This window comes from Parus major, chromosome 12 (genome assembly GCF_001522545.3).
Source record: "Parus major isolate Abel chromosome 12, Parus_major1.1, whole genome shotgun sequence".
NCBI classification, from domain to species: domain Eukaryota; kingdom Metazoa; phylum Chordata; class Aves; order Passeriformes; family Paridae; genus Parus; species Parus major.
The window spans coordinates 17,659,601-17,684,180 of NC_031781.1; the positions used below are offsets into that span (position 1 = coordinate 17,659,601).

The 24,580-nt window shown below is 41.0% G+C and overlaps 1 long non-coding RNA gene across 2 annotated transcripts; it reads left to right on the forward strand.

Annotated features, from left to right (window-relative positions):
- Positions 1-19,112: 19,112 nt before the first annotated feature.
- Positions 19,113-23,994, forward strand: LOC117245068. Of its 2 annotated transcripts, XR_004499235.1 has the most exons (4): positions 19,113-19,311; positions 21,286-21,367; positions 23,488-23,616; positions 23,772-23,994. It is a non-coding gene; the product is annotated as an uncharacterized LOC117245068 (long non-coding RNA). The 2 variants fall into 2 exon arrangements; XR_004499234.1 differs by lacking the exon at positions 23,772-23,994 and having other exon boundaries at positions 23,488-23,739.
- The last annotated feature ends 586 nt before the right edge of the window (positions 23,995-24,580 follow it).

The window sequence follows — 24,580 nt, forward strand, 5'->3', positions numbered from 1 at the left end:
GTCAGTGGAAGTTCCACCAGCGGCAGAAAAAGCTCCTTTTGGAGTTGATCTCTATGTATGATTTGTGAAGTCCTCTTTGGCACTTATTTAGGTGCTGGATTGTGGAAAACACTTTTGTTTTAGTGGAGCTCCTCACATTTTGTCACACTAATAAGAGAGCATGGTGTGAATAATTAGAAAATCACCCTTTAAGGGGAGCTTTTTACCAGCCCTTTGCCTCTCAAGCTGATAAACTCGCTGACAAAGAGCAGAGTGATGGGGCACCCGAGTGAATCAAGGAATGGGAGTCCCTGGTAGTTCCTTGAAAGTTTAACCCGAGGTCAGGTCCTGCTCAGAGCTGCTCCATCCTGGAGCAGGCACACTCCAAATCTGGAGCTGCTGCTCAAAACCAACCCAATGGGATTATTCTGCAAATGAGGCACAGCCCTGCATTTCCCAAGCCATAAACACAGGGATGCAGACAAATCCTATTAACAAATAACAGGATTTGTGCTTGCACTGTACCTCCTACTCACCACCTTCAAAATTTACCCCGTGCTGGCTGAACCGTTGTTCTGCATGAAATCAAGTGAATTAAAACCCATTTAAAAACCCAGCTACAAACCCCCATTGGATTGCACTGAAGTGTGAATAATGAGTCAACACCATCAGCTGTGGTTGCCATAAGAAACAAGATTTCATAATCTATAAAGTGTAGAGGAGAAATGCCACGAGCAACATTAATCTACTAAAATGATAACCAAAATGGGATCTTCTTTTCAGTGCTGGGGTAGTTTTTGTTTGGTTTTTTTTTCCCCCAGCTCCTATGGTTTCTCAACAAATCAACAAAAGCAGCTGTAAACCTAAACAGTTTTGAGAAGCCTGAAGGCTCAATCTGATTGACTGTATTATCCACCCTTTGTTAATAGTCATAAACGATTTGTTTCTGTTGGAGAAAACCAAGAAGAACTACAAATAAAGGACTTTTATCTGAGTCATAAGTCACTTCATATCACAGTCTGCTGTTCCACAGCCAAAAATACCATACAGAAGATGAAATTTGCTCTGAATATTTGCAGTGTTTAATATTTTAGAAGTCCTAGCGTATCACTTTGGGAGAGCTGTGTATAAATTAGCATGAACACAGAAAATGTTTATTTTATTAATAAAAAGTGGAGCAAGCAAGCAGAGTAGCGCTGCTCCTAGGGACTGACTGGCTGAATTTGAAGCAGAAATCTCTGTTTTCCACACCTTATTTCTTATTTGTGTGATGAGGATAAATCACCACAGCCCAAGCAGGTCAGTGGGTGATCCAGGCATGAAGACAAAGCACCGTGTGACACACTGTCAAGAGGAAAAACAGGCTGATGAACACTGGGAGATGTAAACTTTGAAATGCAATAAAGGTTGTCAGGAAGGAAGCAGAACTCAGGGTGTTTTTTGCAGTCTTTGACAGGCGTAGCTTTCAGGAACACCTCGTGTTTGGGTCTGCACGGTGCTGGGAGCAGAGCAGAGTAACCAGCACAGGGATGTGATGAGCAGATCCCTTTGGAAATGTTTGGATGGGGAGAAGGATGGTTCTGGAGTTAAGGGTAACCCACTGAGCCCTCTTTCCCAATTTAATAAACACCTCTGGAGAGGAAGTGGGATTTGGAAGGGATATTTTTGAGTACAGATGGGTTTCTTGATGTTTTCCATCCTTCCAATGGCACTGGACATTTGATATTGGCCTCCAGCAATTCTTGGGATAAAACACAACTGTCCAAATTTCCCTTCCACTTTCATAATGAAAAAAAATGTAGAAGTAGATAAGATTACTCTTTTCTGCATGCACTAATAAACTTAGGACACTGAATATCTCAAACCCTCATTACTGGGGCTTGAGGTAAATAAACACAGAGACACTTCATCAAATGCAGGAACAAACTGAGGCTGAAAAAGTTCGGAATAGAACTTAATTTCATTTCCTTTCTTTAATTGCCATTGCTTTCATGTTTGATTTCTTTTTCCTTGCATAATGGTGCGTTCACAAAAACAGTCCCAGCAAATTCACTGCATGAGGTGTGGCTTTGCACTGCACACCTGTGCACAAGGGTGGATTTAAAGGTAAGCATGGCACTGCAGGTGAGCCCACTCTGCTGCATTTGCAGATTTTATCATTGCCTGATTGTTGTTTAAACCTGCAAAGCAGCTGGTTAATGTTATTTGGATTCATGGAAGGTGTTCCTCAGTACTATTTCTGTCAGATCCCAGGTGAAACCTCTCCTTGTGGAATGCATGCAGTACTTAAATAACTCGTGTTTGTGTCAGCTATCACATGTGAGCACCAGGCCTTGCTCTGCTAACACCTGCACATCTGTTTTTGGTGAGTAGGAACCTGCCAAAATCATAACATGTCCTGAATTTCCAGAGCTGGACCCATATATCCAAATGTTTGATTTGGGTAGCTTGCATCTTCCTGCTTCAGTTTTCCTTTTTCCCTTCTTTACCTTCCCCTCTTAATTCTTCTCCCTTCCTCTTAGTGTGCAATTAGACTTAAAAAATATTTAAGGATGAGAAGTGCCCTCACCTGAGTGAAAATCCATAGAGTGGGGTTTGTAGAGCAAGATAAATAACATGAATTATGGTAAGGACACATTTAGGGGCTTAATTTTTAATGGTGTTCTTTTACAGCCATCTGTCCTGGTTAGTTTGTAAGATAAATAACATAATCAGGTCTATCAAGGAGGTAATTTTTATATGAATTGTCAACCTGGGAAGTTTGGGCAGGCTGACAATATTGAAAAACTCATGAGCTTTCATCTCCTAAAGGCTCTGTGGGTTATTTTATGTTCTTGAGTGTCCAGTTGTAATAATGTGAATCCTCCTTCTGTGGGTCTACTCGACAGCAAATCATGCTCCTACTCAGGAACTTGGAGAATCTAATTTATGTATGTTCATTAGATGTTTGTCAAAAAATACAAACTTTATTCATGAAGCTTAGCTTTCGCCCATGATTACTTTAGATGAACAGGCTTTCATTATGTTGTAAGAAATAAATCCTTTTAAAGACTTAAAACCAGTGCTCCTCAGATCTAAAATTATTAATTCTCCTACTTAAGGAAGTAGAGCTTTCCTTAAGCTCGTGTGAATGCCACAGATAAATGATTAATATTGCATTTTGCATAATTGCACGGCCAGGTGAAGTGCTTACATATATATTTCATTGATATAAAAGGTGTGTGAATCCATACATTGCATTTTAAAGGTAAAAACAAATGAGAGCTGCAGCAGGCTGGCACAGGATGAATTCTGCTTTGCATTTTGGAAGGGCTGTAAATCACTGGAGCTCTGCAGTCAGAGTTTATGATTTCCATCAAAGAGCACGAGGGACATATTTCACTGTAGTCTATCCATTATTCTGCACATACTTGAAAAGAGAAACTCAAACAAAGCTCTCATTAGGAAACATTGACAGAGGACCAGCAGAGAATTCATTTACTGGGACATGGTGATACAGCAAAGCAGGCAGCCAGGGCCATACATCAGAGTGCTGTGGGCATGGAGGGCTGAGGAGGAGATGTGCATCTAGACAGGGATTTTTGTACAGCTCTTCCAAGGTTTCTGTTTGTTCTGATTTCTGGCAGCTTGAAAGCAAATGAAAATTTATGGGGAAGGTGTCAGGGAGCTGGGAGGGCTGGCTGCTCCTGCAGGAACAGGCTCTGTGGCACACAAAGGACATTCCTGGGGCAACCAAAAGCCAAAAATCAAAGTGATGGGGCAGCTCAGCAAGGATTTGAGTCAAGAGCAGGCCCAGAGGTGAGAACCAGCCACATCCCCTGGCCACAGGCAGGGACATGGGGAGGGTCCAGCTGGGACACCAGAGCCAGGCTTGGGGACAGGAGCAGGCACAGGAGGGTGCCCAGGTGTGGCTGAGGATTCCCCCTGAAATGGGGCTGGGGAGGAGCCAGGTGAGGCTGCCCAGGGAAGTTAAACCCTTTTAGTGCCCTCGGAGCCTGAGGAAGGCAAATCTAAATCTCTGGAAGGATGCTGGGGACCCAAGAGCTGCTCTTCTTGGAGTAGGAGTGGTGTTTTCCTGGACACACACCCAAAGGTGTGCTTTACAAACCTTTTCTTGACTTATCTGCACCTATTTCATGTCTTCCCTGTGTCCCAGGGCTTAAGGTTGATGCTGCTTTTAGGGTTAAACTCCTGCTGGAATAACAGTGTGGAAAACACTGGCAGCATCTGATGGCTTGGCTAGAATAAATAGAGAACAGGCAAGAAAAATATTGTCTCAGCTGGGCTTCTGAGGGTTTGGGTGCTGGGGTGGCTTTGGGGATTTTATTTTGTAAGTTTGAGAAAATTCAGAAAAAGCAGCCAAAAATCTGTGATGCGTAATTTCTGTGGAAATTATTTTTGTAAATATATCTTGCTGAATATTTATTCTAGTTTTGCAGGTATCAATCAAAATGTAGGCAGTCTGCATAATATCTAAACTTTAATTTACACTAAATGAAATTAATTTTGTTGCTCTTTTGACACTGGGGGGTTTTGTGTGTTATTTGGATGATGTGATGTAATGACAATTATTTAGGTTAATGCTGGTTCCATACCCTGATACCTCCACACATGGAGATATTAATGATTGGAAAATTGAGGTTGTGTAAGGATTTGTGGAAATAAATGCATGACTTTGTCACAGCCATCCCAAAGCAGCATGGACTGAGCCACTCTGCTAGTCCTTAGGGGAAATAAATTAATTTTTCCCTGTTTTGGAGTGATGAGTGAATTGGGGAAGAAGCTGGGATAGAAACAGATACTCCAAGAAGCCAAATGTGTTAAGTTTTGTTATTCAGTCTTGCTGTAGCTCAGTTTTAATTGCTGCTATGAATCCAGATCTGCTTTAGGAATAAATCTGAAAGCTTTTCCATCAATGTGCTGGAAGGGATGTGCACATATAAACCACTCTAAAGTGTTTTATCTGCATCAGCTGCAACTGTTGCATTTTAGATCTGTTTTATATAAAATTTGCCTTCTGACTATTCTTTGTTCTCCCAGCCAAGCCATGGCTGTGTCAGGGGTGAAATGATCAGTCCCATGTCAGAGGTTGTGGATCCAGAGCAGCCCTGTGCTGCCCGTGGGCATTTCCAGAGGGAATTGGGAATATCAGTTGGCTTTAATTGTGCTCGCTGTGAGTGTGATGTCTTTTTTAAGTAAAAGGTCAAGAGAAGCTGAACTCATTTAATGTGGGCTGAAGTGAAGCTCTGACTTTGCACAAGGGCACAGAATGAGAGGATAGAGGAGGGCAGAGTTAAACTGGATATTGGGAAGAAGGTGTTTGCTGATGGGGTAGTGAGGCACTTGATCAATTTGCTTGGAGAGGTTGTGGCTGTCCCTGGATCCCTGGAAGTGCCCAAGGCCAGGCTGGACAGAGCTTGGAGCAGCCTGGGACAGTGGGAGATGTCCCTGCCATGGGGCTGGATGAGCTTTAAGGTGCCTTCCAATCCAGACCTTTCTGGAATTCCATGATAAATTCCAGAAACCTGGAAAACGTTTCTTTGTCCGGCAAAAGCACCAGGAGTTCATGAAGCCAAGGGCTCGTGGTACTTGTGACTTAGTTTAAGGTTTTCCTGATCAATGTTTTCCTTGGTGTAGGATCAGAGAATGGTTTTTCTGACACATCTGTGGGTGTGCTGATTTATTTGTCAGGATTTATGCCATGGAAATTTCAGCCACTAAGTTAAGTTGATGTGTGATGGAAAGGGGGAAAAGATGTGTGGGAGCCTCTGGGGAAGAGGAAGAAAGCTTGGGAAGAGGAACTGAGTTGGGAGTGTCAATCCTGGGAGCATTCTTGGTAACTTGTGTTATTTACAATAATGTGGTCTGAGGGCTACAGAGTCAGAATTTATTGTCCACCCAGTGTGGTAACACTGGTGTAACTATATCAGTGATGAAGAGATGCACAATTCCTCATCCTATTCTCATTCCTTGTTGGATAGGGACATAATTATGAAGATCCTAATTCTTTTAAACAAATGCAATAGAATTTACAACTTTACATACTTTGAGAAGGTCTTCAATTTGCCTATTATTGAGAAAGGAATTAATACTTATACTACATGAAGACCTCAATCTTCAGGTTTAACAGCCTTGTAGGTGGTGAGAAAATCTATTTTGACAAGAAATTCTCTCTCCCAGCTCCTGAGGGCTGAGGGAATGAGCTCCAGGTGCCACTTAGGACACTCCTGGCTGGTTGCTGCCTCCTGAGTGACAGCAGAGGTGAGGGTGAGGGGCTGGAAGGGGAGAAGGAGTTATGCTCACAGTGGTTTATGAATTTCAAATAATTGATGTTTCCAACCAGTTCAGTTCTTCATCAGTGAGAAGCACAGCTTGTTTATCACGTTCTTAAATGGATGGAAGGAAATATGTGCATATTAATGTGGAAAAAAAAAAGGCATTTTATAAATGGCTAAGCTAAAATTTTCCAAGAGATTTTAATGAGGATAGATAACAACATGGAAGAGTTTTACTAAATTTGGTTTTCAATCACATCAGAAGGGACACTTAGTCATAGTCTCCATACACTTGTCCTTCTCAGGGGCAGCTGTGTTAAAGAGAAATCCCCAAAACTGCTGGGATGGGGATGAAATGCAGCTCTGGCTGCTTTCTCAGCTGGTTGGCCTGGGACAATGGCATTTCTGGCCCAGGAAAATTCCAGTTACATGGAATACTGGGAGCTGAATGAGTTTCTCTTTACCAGCTCCAAACCAGAACATCCCAAGCTTTAGTTTAATCTCAGGTCAGGCTGCCAAGTGACCTTCAGATCTTGTCAGTATTTGAGCTGTTTTGCACTGGCTGTGAATAAAATCTTTGGTATCTTTATGGATTTAAGAAGTTATTGACCAGTGGTTCAGGCATAGTTGCAGCATTTAAATAATGAGGTTATTTATTGTTAGAAGCCAAGAAGAGAAGCGTGGCCAGGTCTCCTGACAGTGACTGCCCTGAGAAGTGCTCAGGCTCCCTCTGTGTTCCATTTCTGTCTGGTTTTTCCTAATGATAACAAGGAAAGTGCATGGCAAGCTGCTGGTGTCTTCTCACATCCCAGCCTGCTGGCCATGTTTAATTTTTTCTGGCTATTGGTCTCTGGGGTATAAGAATGATGTTGGGTTTAGGTTTGGGTGTAGAAAGCTTCTTGACTTTTAAACTGACCCCAAATTCCAGCCCTCTTTCTGGACCCAACAGTTAGAGAAATGGTCAGTGTGAAGGAGATTAATGCTTAATGTGCTTTAATTGTAGATGGGATGCTGAAAGCTGAGGGATCTAAAGAGGTGGATATCCAACAGGAGGAGAGGAGAGAGCAGGGTGGAAACTCCAGGCTTCTCCCTAATGGATATTAAAGTAGTTGGGGCCTGAAGCTCTCAGCTCCAGTATTTAATAGATGAGCAGTAGCTGCAGCTGTCATGCTCTATAGTGGAACAGCACTATTACTATTTTATTACCTTTGATTAGCTGAAATTGTATCTTATAGCCAGCAAACCCTCTATAAATGCATTTACCAGCAGCTGTATTTCTGCCCAGCCCTGGCACCACGAGGAGCTGCTGCATTAGAGAGCCCCCATCCATCACACTTTAGATTTGAAGCAATATCCTCTCCCTAAATTAACGTCATCACCTCCTAACAGCTGTGGCCACCAGCTCAGCGATGGTTGATGAGCTTGTCAGTGTTTCCAATATAAATTCTGCCTTTAATAGATTTATTTGTAAGTTAGACCTACTTAGCTATAAAAATCTGCTCTGGGTTGGAACTTGGCATGGAGGGCTCTCCCTGGATGGTTTTCTTCACAGTCCTTCTGTGCTTGATTGAAAACTTTTTGCCAAATCCAGTCAAGCATAATAAACTTCTGGAAATAGTAATTAAGGGCCTCGATGGCTGTGTGGCTGTGGTTTTTTGGCCAAAGTGTTACTTCTGGGGGGAGCAGGCAGAATTTATTTATTGCTGATGTGAACTTCTGTCTCCAAAGGGTGCTTGAGTATTATCCTGCCCTAAATGGTTCATTGAGAAATGTAGGTCTCCCCTCTCCCTCCAAAATATCAGCTCTTTTCCCTCTCCTAAAAATTCCAGATATCGGAACAAGAAAATTTTGTGTGGACTTAACAAAAATGTGGGTCCATGTGTTTATTCTTTTTTGGTTTAAAGTATGAAATCTTTGAGCTTAGAAACACTTCTGAAAGAAATTTTTCCTTTATTTTGGACATAGTGAATCATTTCAGCCTCTATTTTTTCCCCTTTGTTTCTTGACTGATGCTGGACTTAGAAAACTCAACCTGTAAATACAGAGTTTGCTTTAGCTGAAAGAGAATTTTCACTAAAATGCAGTTTCTCTGGAAGAATAAATATCTGGTTTTAGTCTTTAGTTGATACTTTACCACCTGTTAACAGAAAACTTGTCCAACAATGTCATAAAATGAGAGTTGATAACAACCACACACTCAACATGTATTTATCAGCAGAAATTTAAATATGACCACGTGATGGCCAGATGTTTCCATTCTTACAGCAAGATAAGACATCTTAGCAATCTTTGTGTTGGAAAAGCAGGTGATTCATCAGTTATTTTTGGTGAGTTTTCATCTTGGTGAGATGAATTTTCAGACAGAATTCATGTAACTGCACAGTGAAGGTCCAGTGGATGCTTTTTCTTCCTCTCTTCCTGATTTGTGTTTCTGCTCTGCAGGTTTTTGTGTGTCAGGGGTGATCCAGCTTTCCATGGAAATGGGAAAGGCAGCCAAGGCAGCGCTCAGCTCAGCATCTCATTCCCATTTATCTACCTATTGTAATCTGTAATTAGCTGCAGTTTTCTCAAATGCTCTTGGCACAAACATTTTCAGGCCCACTTTAAGCTCAGGTGTACTTTAAACTCCATCTCATTAAAACATCAGGAGAAGCAGCACCTTGACACGGTTCCCATGTCACTGTGTGATTGCAGCTGCTGTTTATGGGCTCAGCAAAGTTCTGCACTCACAGCTGGGTGTGAATCCTGGAGGGATGAGAGATATCTGACCTCTGGGATCAGCCTGATAAGGGTCTGGAGCAGTGCAAACCCAGCCTCCCTTCTGCTCCTTGGAGCTGCCTTTAATGTCTTCAGAACATGCCAGCAGTGGAAGGAGGCATAATTCAAATATTCCTGGACTAGGAGGGGAAAATGAAAAATGGGGAGCTCTGCACAGAGCAGTAACACCATGTGCTATCAGCTCTCTTGAAGCCTTGTAAACCTGTCAGAAACATTCTTGCTAATAGTCCATAATACCTTGTTGTAGAAGTAGTAATCAGTGATTTCTGAACCAAACTGGCAATTCAGAAATGAGTCATTGCTCGCATTGATTTTATTTTTATTTTATTTTTTTTTATGTGGCCGGCATCCGTGTCAGGCAGTAACAGCAGCAGCGTGCTCCCATCCCATTGTCACAGGCACAATTCAGGTCTCAGACAAGGAGCCACGACTTTGACCTATTGCTATGCAAATTCCCTTCCAGTGTGTGTTGGTAGTGTAGCAAAACATGTTTTGACTAAGATCTGAAAGAAAGGCTACTATTAGAAAGCTGTAACGGAGCCATTTAGGACTGAAACTAATAATTTGTTAGGAATTGCTTACCAAAACCTGCTCTTAAAAATTTCTATTAAGAACAGACTCTGGGTCTGAGGAAACCTATATTTTCTGTAAACATGATAACATTCAATACAGATGGGCAAGAGCATTATGGGATGTGCATGCAGCTGGAGATAAGGAATGTTTGCAGGTGTTAGGGATGTCTTCTGTGACTTTGGAGTGGCATTGAAGGGCTGACAGTTCACCCTTGGCCATCTCTGAGGCTGGAAAAGCCCTCCAGGATCAGAGTCCCCAGTGCCCTGTCCCCAGCCCAGAGCAGCCAGTGCCACCTCCAGGTGACACCTCCAGGGATGGGCACTCCAAACACCCCTGGGCAGCCCCTGCCAAGGCCTGAGCTCCCTTCCCATGGGGAAATTCCTGCTGCTGTCCAGCCTGAGCCTCCTCTGGCTCAGCTTGAGGCTGTTCCTTCTCCTCCTGTCCCTGTTCCCTGGGAGAAGAGGCTCTGACCTTGCTGTCCCCTCCTGGCAGGGACTTGTGCAGAGCCAGAAATTCCCCCTGAGCCTCCTTTTCTCCTGTTGAGCCCCTTCCCATCTCCCTCAGTCCCTCCCCACATCCCGGACTCTTCTCTGGACCTGCCCCAGCCCCTCATTTCCCATCCCTGGAAAGCTCCAGCCAGCTCTAATCTATCATTTTTCAGGGTTTTCTTCTTTCCCTGTCAAAGAGGAAATTTGAAATTTTACAGCCCCCAACTGTGAGCACCTGACAGTTCTATTAGTGAATTCTATTCCAGGGCTAACATTTCATGACTTTTGTGCCTAAAAGGGCAAAATCCAAATCAGGAATGAACCCTTTGGGTCCTGAGGCCTTGGGTTATTCTGTGCCACGTTCACACTCTCAGTGTTGTAGGGACAAGAGCAAGGGCAGGGATTCTACCACAGTTTGATTTTCTAATGCCATTTCCCTGTCTGGCAGAAGAGGTTAAACTCGGGACACAGAAACATTTTCTTTTGAAGGCTTGACAATGGTTTCATAAGGATTTCATGGTCTCCACCACCATTTCTACCGGGAAAATCCAGTTGGTGTCAATATTTGCAGAGCTGAGAGTGGCCCAGATATCAGAGATGGGCTGTGAAATGTTTGCTGTCCAAAACCAAACAGGAAACTCCCAGGCCTAATGCTGTAATGATAAAGGAAAACATTCCTCCAGATGCTTGCCAGAAGAAAAGTGAGACAGAAAAAATAAATGTTCATCATTTTCTCTTTGCCCTGAATAAAAGTGATTATGGAAATAGATAATAATTGCAAAATATAATCATTGGGCTTAAAAGCAACTGTCATGTGGACCTGGACTGAAAAAGGTACCAGGAGGCTGCTTAATGAGAAAAAAATATTGTTAATTTTCTTTGCTTAGGATTAGTTTCTTGGGGAAGAGATAACATCTGAAATTTCATCTTGAATTACAGTACTCCCTCTGGCCTGCCTTTTGTGACTGTAAAAATGTACCTCCTCAGTACAACAAATGAGTTATTTCTTTATTTCTGCTCTGACACTGACCTGAAAACTACAAAAATGTGGTAGAAGATGAAATAATTTTCTTATTCAGGAGCCAGTGGATATTTATTTGGTACCCTGAAGATGACTAACACTTGGAGAGGGAGATCAAAAAAATGACATGCAACTTGAAACAAAAATAATAAAAAGGAGAGAGTACATATTAAATCAGACAATTTTTCCCCTTGAAATACTCCATGAAATTCCCATATCTTTAGTTTAATATAAATGTTCAGAAGGCTTGATCTTTCTGTGTACAGAGGAATTATCTTTTATTAATACAGCCTATTAAGCTGTCTGTATTGAGTTGTCCATACTGGTGATAGTTCCTAAACTTTCAAAACCATTTCTGGAACAGCTTTTCCATGAAATCCACGCCCTGTACACAGAACAGGGTGGTGTGCTGGGGGCTGGAGATCTTAACTGGGTTTTGGTTTGGATCAGTTGGGTTTCTGCCTCTTCAAGGCATCATTTGCTGACAGAAAATTCCTGTATTCTTCTGTTTCCTCTCGCTGCTGCAGCCCCTGAAAGAAAATAAGGTTTGCTACTGTTGTAAAAGAATTAGGAATGAACTCCTCCCCAATGTCCCCAGCACAGTTATCAGCTTTTTCATGTCTCCTGCTTCCTCCTTCCCATGGCTGGGCTGCAGTGAGAGAAAAGCAGGAATTTGGTGTTCAGAGAGTGCTGGGACCCCGCTGGGACTCCCACAGAAATAAAGAACATTAAAGGCTGCCAGGGACCAGCCCCCAAGGATCAATCCAGAAGCACTGAGGAGGAAAATGTAAATTCTGTTGAAACCTCTGTGTTTATCCCAGCACATCGAGCTGCAGATAAGGCCTGGAATGATAAGCAGCATACAGGATTGGACCACAACGTGAATTTGCAACAAATTTATCTGAAATATGTGGTTTATATACAAAGGGATGCTCCCTTAAATCAGTAGGGAACGTCCTAATCACAGCTTCAGAATTCAAAGTGTAATATTTTTTATCTGATTCTCCTATTTCTTTTTTCCTTCTGAAATACAATTTCCAGATATAAGGAGGGGGCATCTCTTCACTCTCTGATTGTATTTTTCACTATTTTTTTTTTCATTAACTTTTCTATTTAATTAGCTTGCCCAAATCACTCTCAATAATATCAGAATATTTGTGGAGCAATCTGAACTCCCTCTGGTGGTCAGACAATACTTTTGGAGTCATATCTTAAACCATCAGTTCAGGGATTTTTCCAGGGAAGGGTGGTGGTGTCAGTAGTTACACACTTAGCTGCAAATTTTATGGTGTCGCTCATCTAATTCCGTGGTGAATTTGGCATTTAAAAATTTAATATGTCATAGAGAAAATTAGCTGAATCACTATGAATAGAAATTAATTGTGCTCAAAAATTTTTATTGCCATTTGTAACCTCACCCCTTTTTGATAATTATTGTTAATTGATAATTAAATTTATAATTTCTTACACTTGAAGCAGAATCCAAAGATAATTGCTTCCTACTGTGGTACCTCCTACTGCAGCTTGTACATAAGTACAATCCTTTCTTGTTTTACACAAAATTTCTGAATCAGGGTGAGGAACAAATGCCACAATTTAGGTAAAAGGTTCCACATGAGCTGTTTAAAAAATCCCAGCAGCAAATGTCTGCTCGGGGCTGTGGGTGTGAGTGATGTGAGGACACCCCTGTTGGGAAGATCAGGAAATGAGTTGGTTTTGCCTGGAATATGGAATTTAGGAGGAGACAATGATCTTGATGCCTTGGAGAGGCTGCCTGGAACAGAGGCTGGACAAGATGAAGAGAATAAAATGGGTATTTCTTAAAGGCCTGTGATAGGCACACCTTGGGCAGTCCAAAGCCTCTGAGGCTGCACCCAAGAGGGAGCAGAGTTTTTCAGTCAATTATAAGTTTGGTCTATTTACATATCAGGGGTTAATCCTCCAATTCCAGCTTCAGGTAATGAAGTCATTTACCCCAAGTTTGCCCCTCCCCAATTCACTTTTGTTTGCACTTTCAGGGCCTGGGCCCTTGAGGTGTCCTGGGGTCCCAGGCCTGGAAAGGAATTGCTGTGTCTGACCAAAATGTGATGAGTTTGGAGTTATACACTACATTTCTATGGAGTTTGGAGTTATACACTACATTTCTATGGAGTTTGGAGTTATACACTAAAGCAGTACAGGACCTGAGAAATAGAAAAGCAAATCCATCAGCATCAGGTAGAGTCCTGAGCAGCAATTCCACAGCTGCTCCTTCCCTGAGCAGTGTGGGATCCCCTCTGGGATAACCCTGGCCTGCTGATGAGCAGAATAAAAACATTTTACAGCTGCTGCAGTCACCAGAACAGCCCCAGCCAGCTCTCCCCATCAAACCCAGAGTGGGGCTGAAGTGCAAAAAACACCCCAGTTAGGGCTTGGTGCTGCTTAGGGAATGCTCAGGGTGTTGTGTGCTTTGAGTGTTTTAAATATACCTGAAATGCAAGTGCTTCCTAAACTTCAGGATTTGCATGACTGCTCTGACCATTGTCTGTGCTGGGCAGAGCTGGAGAGCCAATCAAACAATAAATTAATGTTCTGAGCTGTTTAAATGTGATTTTAGCAACAATCTCTAAACATAACCCGAGTCAGGCAATGCCAGTGCTGTGTCTATTAGAAGCACAGGATCATTAAGTGTGTCATTGCCTATCAATATCACAGCTGATGTTAAGAGATAAAAACCTTTCTGGGAATATCTTTATCCTCAGCCATTTCCAAGCCATTCCTAGGCGATGGCTCCCTCTTCAGTCCTGCAGCAGGGATCAACACTCTTCTCTTGGCAAATAAAGTCCAGTGTTTTATATGAATAATGGCAAACACGTTCATTAGCTTTTGCAAAGACATTTGCTCCAGAAAAGCTAAACAAAATAATGTGCTGGACACTGGAAGCTTCATGACAAGCATCATTTGCAGCTCTTGGACTCTGTTTCTCCTTCTCGGGTTATTTTGGATGATTTGTCCTGGATGGAATATCAGGTTTGTGATCTCTGGGCTGATTGTGTGAGGTTAGCAAAAGCACTGAAATGGAGGAAAAACAGAGATGATATAAGAAAGGAATTCACTGAAGAGCACAGTGTGTATTAAACTGGCAGTAAAACAATTAGGATGTGCACTCATGCAATAAGCAAACACAAAAATATCTGTGCACAGAAACATCTCGAGCAGAGAGAGCAGAGTGAACAAAGATAATTTCAAGTTCAGGTTGATAATTTAGGCCATTTCATGAGCTCATCCTCGTGTTGTTTGACTAATATCAGCAGTTTGCTCCCATAGGTACAAAATGATGTTGAATTCTAATGGCCACTTAAGTCATGGAAACAATATAATTAGAGTAATAAATACAACTTCATGTTTTCATAATTAGAGTCATAAATACAATACCGTGTTTCTATAATTTACTTGATTGTTATCTGCAATTTATTGTTATTATCCCCCAGCACTTGAGGGGATACCCTGGGAATAGGGTAGTGAATAGACAGAATGTACTGACTGTCCTTAAAATTATCCTGATTCCAGAGGGGGAGGATGGGAGGGAAAGGGCTGGAAATGTCTGGGAAGGTCCTGGTGTCTGCACTAATGACAGAACAAATGATGTAATCACAGAATCCCAGAGTGGTTTGGGTTGGAAAGGACCTTAAGCATCATCCCATTCCAGCCCCACTGGACCAGGTGGGTCCAGGCCCCCTCCAGCCTGGGCAGCTGGAATGTGACACTGGAGATAACAGAGACAGCTCAGGAAAACTGCAAAGTTTGTGAAATAAAGGATGTGCTCAAATCCACCAACATTTACACCCTTATTCCCTTTCAGCTTCTATCCTGACTTCTTTTCCTGTGTGGACCCAGAGAATCCCCTGGCGTTTCATCTCCCATAGTTAATATTCCTGTAAGAATTGGATATTTTTTTCTCACATCCCTGTGAGTTCCCGTGGAACTCTCTGGAAAACCACAGTAGCCCTTGTCACTGTGGGCCTTTCAAAGAATAATGGTCCAAAAGGAGAAAAGAGCCACTGGAGCACTGAATTCCCATGGGTACTGGGATGGAAATGCTTCAGTTTAATCTGCTTTTTTAACTACATTTCTAATGCAATGTGAAGTCACAGTGAGCTGAGGGCTGGCTGGCTGTGGCTTGGTCTTTCTTTGTTTATTATGTGTGAGGAAACACAGGTCTGGGTGTGATGCCACACAGCTGCTCCAGAGGAGTTAAAAACCAGGTAAATGAACTTCACCACGTTCAAAGAGCTGCTGCTTCCATCCTTTTAAGGACAGATATCCAGGGACACTGTCACCCTCCACATCCCACAGCTCTGCCAGCAGACCTAGTTCTGTTTATTGATACACATTAGAGTGACATAAATAAGTGATGCTGTGCTAACAGAGAGTATAAAATTCACTTTGTAATATTCTAAACGTGCAGTCCCTTTTTATATCTGGTTGGTTTTCTTTTTTTCAAGTTCACCTGTAAGTCCTGTGCTGGAAAGCCTGAGTCTCACTGTGGCACTCCTCATAAACACACTAATGTGATGTGGGGATGAAATGGAACTTCCAGGGTAAATTCTAAATGCTCCAGATGAGCTAAAACCATCCAGATTAACTCAGGTAATTTATGAGTGGGGAGCCTGCCAGGCTTGGTGTGCACCAGTGTTATGTAGCTTGGCACCTGCTGCTGGGAAAAAACAAATTTATTAGGAACTCCTGTGACTCTTACTTTTTGTGTGCTAGATAAATTATTTCTGTATATTATAGACATATTAGGCAGTGGGGTATAAAGTTTTCTATAGATTTTTATTCTTGGAAGTGACAGAAGGAGAATTCAAGTGTCCCACTCACCCATCCCTCGATGCCTTTGCCTCATCAGGAAATGATTCAGCAATGCTGTTGCTGATGCCAAAGCTTTGTTCAGGGGGTGACACATCAGAGGGTTTTGGGGTTTTATTTCAATTTTTTTTCCTTTTTCTATTCATTAGCCATTTGGTTGCATTTTTGCACGATGGGAGAAAACCCATCATTAATCTGTTTAAAGAAAATGATGACATCACTGTGCTTCAAGGCAGATAATTATCTGTATGAATGACATAAATGTGGAGTCTTTGTCCCAGGGAGTCCCCCTGAAGTGTCCCATGGGGGTCACAGTCAGGCACAGCACCTCCAAGCAGAACAGAGCAGGCCAATACATGCAAACAATTATTCCAACCAAAATGATTCACTAGCTGCTGGAAATCCAGTAAATAATTTACTCAGTGTGTACTATTTGAAAAGCTAAGCAGTAGCAAAGTAGCATGAAAACATTATTGTCAAAAAATTTATGAGATCAGTAGTGGGTAAGAAATTATTCATATAAATCCTATAGGATTCACTTCAACAGCTCAAAATTCAGGTTTTCTAAGCTTTTAAAATCATTGCTCTGATTGATCAGCCTTTGATCACTGTTTATCTCAGGACAGGAATGTGGGGGATCCTTTCTGGTGGGGCACAGCTGAGCTGCAGTACTGACATTTATGGTTCATTTCCTTCTTTTCCTTGGCACCACAGCCACAGAATTCCAGGAATTAGCACCCAAAAGTTGCCCCAGGCCTCATCTTTTCATACACTTCCATTCCTGGAAGGTGGAGAATCCTATGGAAAGACAAAAGATTTTGGCTCTGTTTTAGAGAAAAGCTCAAATAAAAGAACATGAATAATAAAGATAGATAAATAAATATTAATAATGAAAATAAAATAATAAAATACAAAGAAAAATAATAAAAAAAATAATATTAAAAATAAAAATACTCAGTGCTGGGATCAGTTTTACCAGAACTGATCTCACATCCCACAGCTGGGAGCTGGAGGGAAAGGGACAACTGCAGATTGTACAACTCAGTCAGGATCCACCCTTGTTCTTTCTTACTTGGTGTATTGAAACTGGTTAGTTTCTTATTTTTAAATTTGTTTTCATGGGTTGTATTTTTTGAGGGTTGTTTCCAATTTTAGTCCCAATATCTTGGGACTATCAAGAAATGCATCAAGTGAGTGTTTCTTGCATTGCAGGGGACATATTCACTTAGTAATAGGTTTTTTCTCCCCTTTTTTTATATGTTTGAGACCAATAATTAAGAAACTGCACAATAACACCTCGGTGTGTTCTGTGAGAAACCTTTATTTTAAACCTAGGCTTACCCATAGACAGAAATACAAATTTGTGCTTTGGTACCTGTAAAATAGGGGTAACACTTTAAATGCGTGCATTAAATTGGCACTTAATTTGCATTTTAAGAGCATTTATTACTAGCTAATGAATCAATTGATTGCTCAAAGAACACTTAGGGAGATTTATTGTCTTATCAAAGGGAAATTCAGTAGCTGAGTGAGAGGCTGCAGCTGTCACTGCAGGTCACTGTGCTCGTACCCACCCAGGACAGGCTGAGGGATGAATATTGGCAGAAACCCCTTTTAAAAAGCCAGACAATTGTACATAAATAAAATAAGATCAAGCACAGAGTGCAGAATCCACCTGGTGGTCCCCAGAGCAGAGATCCTGCTCACAACAGGTTTGGGTTCAGGCTGGTCAGAAAGAAATGATTTGAAAAGCTGCCAAACAACCCTAAAACATCTTTTTGGTCTTGGCAAAGAGAAACCCAGCAAGGACTACAAAACATTTGTAAGCTCTGCAATGTTTAAGCAAATATCCAATATTTTATTTAGTACAAAGATGTATTGATTTATAGACAGCCTTGCTCAATATTCCAGTTCCCACCGCCCATTGGATTGTGTTGTCTCTTCAAAGTATTTTGGTGGCTTTTCCTATCCATGCTTAAAAAAAGAAGTGAATTCCTTTGAAGGTCTGAAAAGTAACCTATTAAACATCCTGATACCTGGTTTTAAACTCTCTCCTACTTTATAATTTCAGAATTCCCTCTGAGTGTTCCTGAGACTAAAAAAGTCAGCTGTGATTCTTTCCTCTCTGTGATTGCTGCATCCCAGAAATCTGTTTAGGGAAAATTCCTGCCTCAGTTTTCTTTGCTTTTCTTCAGGAAATACGAGGCAGTCTGCCTTGCTCTCCTTTAGTAGAACTCAGCAGAAATGACATAATAAATTAGTATTTCAGTTCTGTTTGAAATGCAGGCACTTTCTGGTTCCTTTTGCCACATCTGCTGCCTTGGATTTCTGTTTTCTCTTGCTCTGCCATCTGTTTTTAACAACAGCAAGTTTATAATTTTCAATTTTCGGTGAAATAAAATGCCTCAGGTGTTAATTCATGCTTCACTGGTATCATCCTCTGCTTTGTCAGTGCTAAATATGGATCATTGTCTGACTCTGCATCCTTTTTGATTAGACAGTTTAGTATTCTGGCATGATTTGATTCACCTTATTGGGCTGGAAATAATGGCCACATTCTGATTTCTGTCTAAACTTACACTGCAGGGAAAGCTGCCTGAACTTCTGCATCCTAATTTGGATCCTGGAAACGTTGCTATAACCATGTCCAGTATTTCCAGATTGTGAACTTAATTTCAGTTTGGCACAGCTCATTTTCAGTGCAATGGAAATGCCCCTTCCACTCATTGCTCCTTCCTTCTATTGTGCAAATGGAAATTCCAAGTTTTGCTGGGGAATAGCAGACACAGTTTATTCAGTTTCTTACATGGCAGAGCAAACTCCTTTCATTGAGTGATTGCCACAATCTGTCCTCAGTAATATTTTCTGTTAATGGTCTATGTTTTGATGAAGTTTCAGCTAAATTTTACATCGTTCTGCAATTATTTTGCATTTTGTGTTGCTGCAGAAGGCTCTGAATAAATGATCCAGTGGAAATGTCCCTGCCCATGACAAGAGGTGCTGGAGTGAGATGTCCTTTAAGGTCCTTTCTGTGCTTCTGGGATTTGAAGCTCCCATTGATTTAGAAACAGCTAGAAGTTGATTTCTGTGCCATTAATTAGTTTTCCAAATTTTGTTAAATATCCATACTCCTCCCTGCTTTCAGCTGCCTGAGCTATGAAAATCCAGCTCAAAAGGACAGACTGTGAATCCTGCAAATCCTCCTGTTGCAGTCTGAGATTCCAGATTTCCAATGCATCCTGGATGATTTTCTTGTTGACAAGATTTGATCCCTGTTTTCCAAGTTCACCACAGAAAAACAGCTGTTTCCTGCAAGGAATTCCTGGAGGAATGAGCTCCTTCAGTACAGGTGACAACCCCAAAAGTGACCAAGACTGACAATTCAAACAATTCAAACTTGGGTTCTGTTTTTAGGGCAGCTTTGACAGTCTTTTCCTCAGGTGCATGAGGAGACCTTAAATACAGCTCATTTCTAAGTTGTTTTAGAATTTAGGAGCTGGACTCTGGGAAAATGAAAAGTCAGGAACCTCAGCTGCAGAGGAGAATCTCTGTTCCTGAAAAGTGAATTTCCAGAGAATTACTCATAATTTTATGATATTGCATAATTGTTAAGGGATCTGTAACAGACAACTCTGTTAATTCTTATCCAAACTGTTGTAACTCTTTTTACAGGAGGAATTCACTGTGCTAAATTTGGAACAAAATGCCTTCTAGGAATGATTTTAATAGCCAAGATAAAGAGCCTGGTAGTTAATAAATAAAAGAAAAAAAAAAAAAAAAAAAAAAAAAACTCCAGAAAACTGTTGAACATGAATGTCAACATTTTTAATGGATTGCATTTTTTATTGTGTGCTGCATGTTTCTGTCAGGGGAATGTGATAATTATAAACTAGGAACAATAATGAGGGCTTGAATATTCATAGGCAATTAAAATATGTCTCTGTGCATTTTGTTGGTGCCCAGTGGGAAATGTTGCTCGTTTTTAGGAATAAGTGGTTCACAATCCTTGGTGAAAAATATGGGGTGGAAATCAAAACACCAAGCAGGGCACAGCACTAACAAAGTTCTGTTGATGATGGGGAAGGGAAAACAAATGTTACAGCATTGATTAAAACCATATTAATGTGTAGTTCTGTGTTCCTATTGCCAGTGGGTTCTTAAAATCGTGGAATATCCTGAGCTGGAAGGGATCAATGTGCAATAAAAGTACTTCAGTTTAGGTTTTAACAGGTGTAGGGACACTTTAAATGTTAAATATCTGTTTAGAATCAAAGAATAAATGCAAAAATACCCAAACAAGGTAAGAAAATAAAAGGGAATGTCAAAATAACTGGTGGGTGTACGTACTAAAAATCCTTGAAGCAGCACTTGAAGCTTTTCCCCACGATTTTATCTTGGTACAGCTAAAAGTTATTGGATTCATCACATTAAATGGACAGTTTGGCTTTCAGAGCTTGTCACATTAAGAGCAGATGATCACTTTGCTGTTGAAGATGAATGAGCCCAGGAATGCAGTCACACTTTCCAGTGTATTTATTTATATATATATATATATTTAAATATTGTGCTTATTTCTGAAACTTAAGCAGGGATTGCTTCAGAATTGCTCCCTCTTTGGAAATGTTTTTTCTCAGGAGATCCCTTTTGTTTCTGGTTTGGTGCTGAGGAAATATTGCTGGCGTGTTCACGTGCTGTGACATTGAGCTGTCACCAGCCCAATTTTGCTGTCAGGCACATCAGTGCTTGATGAGAACCTTTGCCAGCTCCATCAGCAGCTTCTCAGGAGGGAAACTGTGGGAGGAAGGCAGCAGCAGCAGCAGCAGGGACATTTTGGCAGGAATTTTCCTGGGTCCCAGGCTGACAGTACCTGTTGGAATAACACCTGGAGTTCTCCTGCAAACAATTCCTGGATGGCAAAAACCACAAAGAAAGGTTAAGTGTGATGTTAGCCTTGTCTCAGAGTTGATTGATGAGCTTGTAGAAGGTGCTGCAGAAGTTTTCCCTGGCAGTTGTTCTAATCCACTTCGGAATGCTGGGTCCCACTGAGGAATAAAATAAAGAATAGAATAAAATAGAAATAAATATAGTATAAAATATAAAATAGAAATAAAATAGAATAAAATAGACTTTAAAGCCAGCAGAAAGAGGTGGCTGTGATGGAAAACTCAAGAAAGACTTAGGGTTCTAAAGATAACTAAAAATATTTACCATTGCTCCAAAAGAGTAAATCTGGTAGCTTTGCCTTGATTTTCCAGCTCAGGAGGGTTGGGCAGAACTTACCCCCAGTAATTTCAAGGTGATTTTAATTGATCTCTGATTTCAGGCAGCATTCTGAAGCAAGAGACAAAATTCAAATGAGAAGGAATTTGAGGAGTGCCACACTTTGCTCTGTGAGTGTTTCTGAGGTAGGATCACAGTTCCAGGTGTTGAATCTGTCAGTGGCAGCTGTGGCTGCAGCCTCGGGAATGCCAAACCTGGGAACATTCAAGGTGTGGCTGTTGCACAGAGATACAAACAGGAGAGCCTCAGATGGCTTTGGCAGCTTTTTATCTTCCTGTCTGAAGTAGGTTTTCCTTAGATAAATTCAATTTTAAGAACGAGGTGCAAAGAGATGAAATGATTGTTGTGTGTGCCAAGGGATTCACCCTTAAAATGAATGTATTTGATATTTTTCCCAGTGGGTTCTTCAGGCTGGGGCCAAACCCAGTTCTCCTCCAGTGGATGGAGTTGTGATTGTGCCTTCCTTAATCCAACATGGACTTTTGCCTAAAGCTTTTCCTTTTCCTTTCATCCTTTCACCCACTTTGACCCAAAGATGGGATTTTCTGTGCTGGTGCTGCTGTGACACCAGGGAAGTGAAACGTGGCAATTCAGTCTATTCAGCTCCTCAGCTGGATGGATTTCACACAGCTGCAGCTTTTATTTATCTTTTCTTTATGGGCAGGCTCATTTCTTGCAGTGAGTTGCATGTGAGTGTGTGACAGTGACAAATCTGAGTGCATACACAGTCCCAGCAAACTTCACTGTTCATACATTAACCTGAATTTAATGTATGCACCCAAAAAACTGGGAGGCTTGCCTCTCCAAACATGGAATTATATCAGGTTTATGTCTTTGTTTTCTTTGGTGCCTTGTAATTAGGTGTATATCAGAGAAAAAAAAAGAATTTATTGAGTTTTACTCATAGTGAATTGAAATTCAAACAGAAAAAGATGTAGTTAAGATATCCTTGATCCAACATGAAGCATTGGCAGGGAGTATTGAAAGAGTTTTTTTATTTATACATATAGATATATATATATATATATATTATTCCCCTGCCAGCTTGCTTAATAAAGCCCAGCAAATATCCTTACAAACCCAGAGCCTTTTTAATTTCTTCAAGCATTTTATTTAGAAGATAGAAAATCTGAATATTTCAATCTTTTTAACACTTTCAGGGTTTCTAAAGGAAAATCAGTGCACTGATTTTGGCATTGCCAAACTTGCAGTGCTTGATTCAGAAACTACCAATAGGAGAATATTCCTAGCTTACTGTAAAGCCAATACAGAAGCATTAAAAGAGTGTTTTGGTAGCCAGTTGTATGAAAATAAACATTTCTATGTCCTGTTTGGGCCTGTATTTAGGATATCCAGCAGTGCCTTTAGTGTGAAGTCAATAATAATAAGAAATACATCCAGGAACCTCCGACCTGAGAACTGTGGGGAGGAAAAAAAACAGTACAGGCAATGTAGATAGAAAAATTTAATCAACTCAAGGACTTCAGATGTGTTTTAGTTTGCCAGGTGGTAATTTTTACTAGAGATGTCAGAAAAATGAGGGATTTGTATTAACAATGTGCAGTCTATGTACTGTTTTCAGCTTTCCTCCTCAACACAAAAGATATAGAATTATTACCAAAAAATATAAGCCAAGTCCAAACCATGATAAATTGTTTTAATTTTGTTCCCTCAAACGGTTTCCATCATTTATAAATAATAAGATTAAAAGCTGTGGCCATTTGCTGCACAACTTCTGGGAAGTCATTTTCCAGCTCCCCTTTCTTTGCCTACCACAAGCCTGAAATCATCTGCAGAGTCGACCTTCCACATCTCACTTCCAACTTTCCTCCTCCAGGAGAGCACAGAGGAAACTCTCATTCCGTCAGCAAAAATGGTATTGGCTCTCTGAGGAAAAAAATCACAGAAACTCACCAGGGACCAATTTCTTTAATATAATAAAATACATTTTTACATGCCAGGATATTCCAGTGTTCTTTGATGTCCCAGCATGTAGCAAATGATTATGGTTTCATTGTGGCTGTTTGCGAGATGATGAGTGATAAGGTAAGCTCTGTGCCTTCCAATTTTTTGCTTCTGCTTCGTAGGCCTTGATAAATAATTCATGGAGCAAAATTACTGTCCCAGAAAAAGGCAGTCTGTTTCATCAGCCCTTTCACACTTTATTGATTAACACATATAATTTTTTAATGTGCAACATCACTGGAGTTTTGAAGAATAGGGAGTTTGTTGCTCTTTTTCACAGAATGCTCTGGCAAGGACTTGAGGAAAACTGGGACAGCCATGAAAATGTTCTTTTAGGCCAAAGAAGAACAATACAGCTAGCAGTGGAAATGATGCATGGAAATTATGGATGCATTTTAACTTTCACCAGGTAATAGGAGAACACATGCAAAATTATACCAAATGGAGAAAGAATGATAAAGAAGAGAATTGAATTGAGGTGTTAAATGCTGGATGTGCAGCTCCTGTAAATCCTCACTTTTTCTTTCCACTCAATAGCCTGGTGCTGGTTTTTGCTGTTTGCAGATTTGCCCAGCTGATGTGTAAAAGGAGTGGGATCTGTGATGGAAACAGGAGGGAAATGGACAAAACTTTCAATTCCTGCATATTTGCAAGACTTGGGCATTTTAAGGCTCTGTCCTTAAAAGCTGTTTTGAGGCAAAACCCAAATAAACCATCAGTTTCTGAACCTTATTCCTAAACTTGTCCCTTAAACCCCTACTGTGTTTTTCCACCACATTTTCCAGTTTGTTTGAGGCTCTGAGTATCTAAAGAGGAAACTCTGTTCATCTTCAGAGTATTTGAATTTCTTTTATTTGGAATTCTCTTATGGATTCCAGTTATTCCAGTGGATCCAACTCTTCTCCCTGTCTCCTGTGGTTCCTCACCCCACCAATCCTCCTGGAATGTTTTCTCCACAAAATGCTGCTGGTTTTTCACAGCAGAACAACCCCAACTCCTTTGGGCTCCTGGCACTGAGCACTGGGCGAGTTCTGGAAGGAAAAAACAAATGTAACCTACTTTCAAATGTCTGCATTGTGTGAGAAATGATGGCAGCTGCTCTCCCAGGTATTGATCAGTTCTTTTTGATGTGGTGGTTAGAAGTTTTTTTAAAGGAAATTTCAAATACTTGGGAGTGACTCTCTGCAGATTGGGTGTAAATCCCTGGTCAGGGACGCTGCCACTCAGTGTTTCACCCAGAAAAAAAGGGAATTTTTAATAGGGAGCAATAAGTTTGTCAAGTTTATAATGCAAAAATTAGAAATATTTTGGAAGTGTCAGAAAAAGCATTGCTAGAATTTTCAAAACACAATCCATACCTGTTCTGGAGCTGT